Source organism: Helianthus annuus, chromosome 13, assembly GCF_002127325.2.
Source record: "Helianthus annuus cultivar XRQ/B chromosome 13, HanXRQr2.0-SUNRISE, whole genome shotgun sequence".
Classification (NCBI taxonomy): domain Eukaryota; kingdom Viridiplantae; phylum Streptophyta; class Magnoliopsida; order Asterales; family Asteraceae; genus Helianthus; species Helianthus annuus.
The window spans coordinates 119,928,311-119,936,177 of NC_035445.2; positions in this window are offsets into that span (position 1 = coordinate 119,928,311).

The following is a 7,867-nucleotide window of genomic DNA, read 5'->3' on the forward strand; positions in this document are numbered from 1 at the left end:
ATTACACCTTTCAAAGTGATTCTTTCTGCAATTTCTGCAAAAAGGCGGATTTGCAGCTTGCCTCGTTCCTCTCTTCTTGAATTTATTATTATCATTGCCCATACGAAATCCTTGGGTAATCTTTTGGGCCAATTCCTTCTTTCGATCTTCTTGTCTTGCACGTACCAGTTCATCAGTTAGGGTATTAGCTAATTCCACAGCATCGTCAATAGTGCGAGGTCTCGCGGCTTTGACGATGTTACGGATTTCACAAATTAATCCCCAAACGTAACGGGAAATGAGTACCGGTTCTGGCGAAGCCAGTGTTGGTACTACTCTAGCATATTCAAAGAATGTCGAAGTATAACCACGACAATCGACACCCGTCATACGATGATTTAGGAACTTATTTGTTATTTGTTCTTTTTCATATTCAGGACAATATTTTCTTTCTACAAGAATCTTAAATTCTTCCCATCTCATAGCATAAGCCATCCTTCTTCCTTTTGCTTGTAATACAGTGTTCCACCATTCTAGCGCCCCTTCTTTGAACAAATTCAACGCATACATAACCTGATCTTCTTCGGCACACTTACTCATTGCAATTACTGCTTCGGTTTTCTCTAACCAACGCAGTACTGCAGTTGCTCCTTCGTTGCCTGCAAATTCAGCAGGTTTGCAAGCAAGAAATTCTTTGTAAGTGCAACCCGGCATTGCAGCTTTCATTTTCTTAGGAAGCAGAGCCTGTCGTGGATTATTATCGTCATGATTGCCGCCTCTATTTACACTATGACTAAAATTGTCTTCCTGAGTACGTTTACTAGGAATGATTTGTTGTGGTTCAACAGGTTTCTGAGCAGCAGCCATGATTGCAGGAATAGCATTAGCTATACCTTGAGTGATGATATTTTCAATATCTTGTCTAGTCATGTATTGGTTTTCCTGATTTTGCTCAGATTGATTCTCTTCATTAACTGGTTCATTACTAGCGTTTTCCATCTGATAATTATTATAGATATAACTATTAGTATCAAATGATTGTAAATAAAACAATGGCAAGTAATCACATAAATCTTTTTCACAACACACATATATAGCCAAAATTGTCGATGTTTAGACATCTATTTTGCTTGATAGATTATATAGGCATCCATACACACTACTTATCTTACAATGTTTTATTTCCTCTTTTACAGAGTTATATTTTTCTACTACTGTTATTATACAGATATTCTTCCCAACCCCACTATTCTTTGGTCAACTGGCAGTTTAGTAGCGACGCTCCCTTTCGTCGTATTTCCAGGAGATTTGTTCCCCCATTTCCCGGATCCTATTCCCTGTACCTATTAGCTCTTCACCGAGCTGGCGAAATTCGGCTAAGTTTTGGTTGCTCATTGGAGGATTGGGGATAGGTTCTGGATCAAACTGTAGGAGGAAGGAATAAGGACTGTTGATCATATTTTGGAATTGCCAGTCATTCGTCCACCATTCTTCCATTTGGCCTAAAGGTCGAGTGTGGATTAGTGGGTCTGGAATAGCTGGTTCCAGATTTACGGGAAGTTGGTTTTCGACCGGGTATGGATATAGATTATTGTGGATAGGGCTAATGACATCACAATTTGCCAGTAGACGGTCTATTTCGTCTTGAAATGTGATTTCTTCAGGTTGTCTAGAGCTCTCTCCAATTTCTATTCCTTTTTGTTTAGAATTTTCCCTGATTTCTATCTCGGCTGGCTTAGAATTCTCTCCGATTTCGATTCCTTTTCCTTTGTCTATAGGGTTTTCTACTTTGGGGAGTTTCCTAGTGGGTGGCTTTCTCCTGCGCACTTTCCTCCATCCTACATATCTTCTTCTCTTTTTAGGTTTTGCTTTTTCCAGTGGTGGAGCTTGGAATTCCAGAGGTTCCTCTATGTCAGCAATATAACCAGTAAAGTCGTGGGAGACTTCAATTGGTACTGGGTAGAGGTTGAGATTCTGAAATGCTTCCGATATCTCATTGATGCTGTATAGCATATATGATAGTTCAGAGAACACACTAGAATTTATTTATTTACTGCAGTTTTATTACAAATCTTTACTGCAGGCTTTCTCCTGCGCACTTTCCTCCATCCTACACACTTTGCTTGATAGATTATATATGCTAAGTTAAAATTTTGGAACAAAGTTTTACAAATAAACATTGCAGTTTTATTGCATACTTATTTATACAAAAGGCAACAGGAATGAGAACACACTAGAATTTATTTATTTACTGGATAGTAATTTTCTACTAGACCAGGCTTATTGATAGTTCAGAGGTTTGCATTCTCTGCTACGGTAGCTAGCATATAAAGATTTGCCCATTTTTCATCTAATTTGTCTTCCCAAGTGGACTATTGCCTAATTCCTGAATTTCTGGATTAAACCTCATTTTCTTAACTTGGGGTTTCTTTATTTTCTCCTGTCCCTTCTTAAGAATCGAATTTCTTTTATCTGGGGTGAGAGGATTTTCATAATTTGCCTTACGGACAAGAATCCCTTCTTCCATATCTACTGGGCGTTTTGAGGAAGAGGTTCCTTTTTCTGTGGTTGCAGTATCTAATTTGTGGTAGATAGCAAAAAGCTTTTGTTTACCCATACTGTAACTTAACAATTAATCAGTTAATAAAACATATATTCACAGAAAGGAAATTAGAATTTCTAAGTATTTCTCAATAGGCTAAAATCAATAGTAAGCTTAAATCAGTGGCTCTGATACCACCTTTTTCCCTGTCTCGGCCCTCGCCCCGGTTTGACCCGGTCCAGAGCCGCGACGCAGGAAATCCCGTGGTATCTATTTAAATGACAGCGGAAGTCTTTTTAAGCAGGGTCTTTTAATATTAAAACTGCTCGTTTATATAATATAGGGGTAAATCCCATAATTTATAATAAGGTGATTTTACTGGGAAATCTTTATTTCTCAAAACATGTTTCTTTATTTATTTACATTGAGCCACTTTTCTAAGCTTGTAGTGCTCCACGTCACTTTTCTTTGCTCACAACAGATCAGTTGAAACATGTTTGAAAAAGGTTTTGTCAGCGGGGAAATACTGAGTTAATCATTCAGTTTTACTAAAACAACTCATTTGTTATAATTTACAATATTAAGAGAGATTACAATGTTTCTGACATCAAACCAACTACCCACAGTATTTGTCACTCGACTCGCTTCGGTGACTGTGGTCATATACCCCATTGGCTGCCCCAATGGTGACAGGTATCACTAATTAGGTTCGCTCACCTAAAGTGATAAAACAATAGTAATGTGCACAATACCCCACATACCGGCTGTAATTTGGTGATTACATAAACTTAATCACTGTAATTATAACTCTGAAAATAATGTGGAGTATTGTAAAATAGTTTGATAAAAAGAAAATGACTCACATTGCAGATTTAACGAGCAGAGTATAAGCCTACTGATTAGCCTTGATTAACCTAATTTGAATAACAATGCACACACAAACGGGTTAGTAACTAATATAGCAGTTACGACAATTCACGAGATTAAACCCTCACAACGATTAATAAGGTGCAATACTTAACAATTCAACGGATTCACAACGAATGACAGAGTATAGTTCGAGTTCGAACAGCACTCAAACATTCAAGTCGAAATCACGATGAATAACAAAGTATAAACTCAGTTTGAGCAGCACTTAAACAATCGTTGGATAGTTTCAATCGATCGGACGTTGAATCGTAATAGCGATCGAGTTATTACCCTGATTGCGGCAGCGATTCGTTAATCGTGTGTGTTGCAGATTATTTCTGTTATAACTCAACCTACGTAAAGCGAATTTACGTCGTTCAAAAGACAGAATTCAAGTCCCAATGTCGGCTATTTATACAAATTTTTGGACCTCGCTTACGGACCGTAAGCCCTTATCCCTTACGGTCCGTAAGGGAAGCAGTCTATTTATAAGGTAGCTGGGTTCGGGACTAGCCTTGCTGACTTGACTGAATTTTATTTTAAAATTTTGACAACGAGTTATTATGATAATCTTTGGCTAGGTTTTACCCCCCCCCCTCTGAGTTTTAGGGGCCCTGATCCTGATTCCGATTATTCTGGAAATTTTAGGGTTTACGCAGAATTACTTGGGTGTCTCAATTAGGGTTTCCTTATTGGATAATTATCATACTAAGTATTAATTTTAGTGAGAGTTGTTACATCCTCCCTACCTTAAGAAAATCTCGTCCTCGAGATTTACTGGAATAGATGAGGGTTTTTTCGCTTCATTTCTGATTCCAGCTCCTAAGTGTATTCTGGTCCTCTCCTTGAATTCCATTTGACTTTGACCAGCACTAGTCGTTTGTGCTTGAGAAAATTGACTTTTCTATCTTCTATCTGTAGTGGTTTTTCTACGAATTTCAGCTTTTCATTTACCTCTATATCTTGAAGAGGTACTACCAGGGATTCGTCTGATAGACATTTCTTGAGATTGGATACATGAAATACATCATGTACTCCAGCTAATTCTTCTGGTAGTTGTAGACGATAAGCTACTGGTCCTATTCGTTGGATTACTGGAAATGGTCCTACGTATCTTGGACTCAGCTTTCCTTTCTTACCGAATCGTACTACTCCTTTCCAAGGAGAAACTTTCAAGAGTACTTTGTCTCCTACCTGAAACTCTAGTGGTTTGCGGCGATTGTCTGCATAGCTTTTCTGGCGATCTCTAGCCGTCTTCAGTCTTTCCTTGATTTGCGTTATCTTGTCAGTGGTTTCTTGCACAATTTCAGGTCCTGATAATTGACATTCTCCTATTTCTGCCCAACAAACTGGAGTTCTGCACTTACGTCCATATAGTGCTTCAAATGGAGCAGTTTCAATGCTTGAATGATAACTATTATTATAGGAGAATTCAATTAAGGGTAAGTGGTTATCCCAATTACCACCAAAATCAATTACACATGCTCGGAGCATGTCTTCCAGAGTTTGTATCGTCCTTTCACTTTGTCCGTCTGTTTGTGGATGGTATGCAGTACTCAAATTTAGTCGGGTTCCCATTGCTTCCTGGAAACTAGTCCAGAAATGGGAAGTGAAACGACTATCCTTGTTTGATACAATGGAGAGTGAGACTCCATGTAAAGATACTACTTCATCTACGTACAACTTAGCTAGCCTTTCCATGCTAAAGGTTTCCTTCATTGGTAGAAAACGAGCTGATTTGGTTAATCGATCTACAATTACCCAAATCGCATCATTACCTTTTCTGGTTTTGGGTAACTTAGTAACAAAATCCATTGTTATGAGTTCCCATTTCCATACAGGCATTTCTAACTGTTGTAGTAGTCCTGAAGGTTTCTGGTGTTCTGCCTTAACTTGGGAACAAGTAAGACATTTTGATACATAACTGGCTATATCCTTTTTCATACCTATCCACCAGAAATTATTTCTTAAATCTTGGTACATCTTATTGTTTCCTGGATGTACGGTATACCTAGATTTATGAGCTTCTTCTAAAATCTTATTTCTTAAATCTCCTTGCTTAGGCACCCAAATTCTCTTCTTGTGGAATCTCCAAATTCCATCACTTCCTTGTTCCAGTTCCTTTATATATCCTTTCATTTCTTCAGCATCGTCCTTGATTGCGGTTTCTTGAAATTTCTTCAATTGATTCATTAAATCTACTTGTAGATTTAATCTAAGAGCACGGACTCGCTTTTGCTTCTCCTGATATTTACGACTTAAGGCATCTGTGACTACGTTTGCCTTTCCTTCGTGATATTGAATATCACAGTCGTAATTGCTTAGGATTTCCATCCATCTTCTTTGCCTCATATTTAACTCTTTTTGCCCAAATATGTACCTTAAGCTTTTGTGATCTGTATAAACAGTAAACTTACTTCCGTACAGATAGTGTCTCCAAATCTTAAGGGCAAAAACTATAGCTCCTAATTCTAAATCATGAGTCGTATAGTTTTCCTCGTGCTTCTTCAATTGTCTGGAAGCATACGCAATTACCTTTTTGCGTTGCATCAACACACATCCGAATCCTAATTTTGAAGCGTCACAGTATACTTCAAAATCTCTGTTCCTTCGGGTAAGGCTAAAATTGGAGCATTTGTCAATCGGTGCTTTAAAATTTTAAAAGCTTCTTCTTGTCTAGGTCCCCATTCAAACTTAACGGCTTTACTGGTCAGCTTAGTCAAAGGTACAGTTATCTTAGAGAAATCCTTAATAAATCGCCTGTAGTATCCAGCTAATCCTAGAAAACTTCTAATTTCCATAGCTGTTTGTGGGACCTTCCATTTGGTGATTGCTTCTATTTTAGCAGGATCTACGTGAATTCCTTCGTGATTCACCATGTGACCTAAAAATTGCACTTCTTGTAACCAAAATTCACACTTCGAGAATTTGACATAAAGCTTTTCCTTTCTTAACAAAGTTAAGAGTGTATGCAGGTGCTCGCAATGTTCTTCCTGACTTTTGGAATAAATAAGTATATCATCGATGAATACGATTACAAATTTATCCAAATATGGTTTACATATCCGATTCATCATGTCCATAAATGCTGCTGGGGCATTTGTTAGTCCAAAGGGCATGACTGTAAACTCATAATGGCCATACCTAGTTCTGAAAGCAGTTTTAGGTATGTCTTCTTCTTGTACTTTCAGCTGGTGATATCCGGATCTTAAGTCTATTTTAGAAAAATACCTAGCGCCTTGAAGTTGATCAAAAAGATCGTTAATCCTAGGTAATGGGTATCGATTCTTAATTGTAACTTTATTTAGTTCCCGATAATCGATACACATCCTCATCGATCCATCCTTCTTTTTCACAAACAACACGGGTGCTCCCCAAGGGGATGAACTAGGTTGTATAAATCCCTTGCTTAATAATTCATCTAACTGCTTTTTCAATTCTAGCATTTCGGTGAGTGCTAATCGATAAGGTGCCTTAGCTATTGGTGGAGTACCCGGAATTAGATGAATTCTAAACTCTACTTCTCTATCGGGTGGTAACCCGGATAATTCTTCTGGAAAGACATCTGGGTATTCTGAGACTATAGGGATGTCCTGGAGTTTCTTACTTTTAGTGTTAATGATTACAGAAATCATATACACCATTTCTTGTTTTCCTGAATAACTAGCCAGCTTCATTACTGAAATGAATTTCAGTGGCTTTCGAGGTTTATCTCCTGTAATTAAAATTACCTCTCCTGTGGGAGTACGGATTTCTACGGAATTCTTATCACAAAGGATTCGAGCATGGTTGGCTATTAACCAATCCATTCCTAATACCACATCGAATCCGGCTAAATTCATAGGCAACATGTTTGCAGAAAACTTATGGCCTAAAAGTTCTATCTTTCCTTCCTGCAACACCTTATTTATGTTAACAGAATTCCCATATGCCGTTTCGACTGTAAAAATCTGCCTAAGGTGGTTAAGGGTAAGTTAAGAGCTTGGCAGAATGAAGTATTGATAAAACTTTGGTTTGCACCAGAGTCGAATAATACTTCTGCAAAGACGTCATGAACTAAGAACGTACCGGCTATCACATCTGGAATGAGTTCTGCTTCCTGGGTGGTTAGCTGGAATGCTCGGGCATTCTTCTTTGTTGTTCCATTAGCTGGTTTGCCTTTATTGTCTGTGGTTTTGATAAATTTAGGACATTCTGTTTTGTAATGTCCTGTTTCTCCACAGTTATAGCAGACTATGGTTTTCTTTTTGCAGTTTTCTTCACTATGTCCTATAGCTTTGCAAAAATTGCAGGTCACATTACACCTTCCAAAGTGATTCTTTCTGCAATTTCTGCAAAAAGGCGGATTTGCAGCTTGCCTCGTTCCTCTCTTCTTGAATTTATTATTATTATTGCCCATACGAAATCCTTGGGTAATCTTTTGGGCCAATTCCTTCT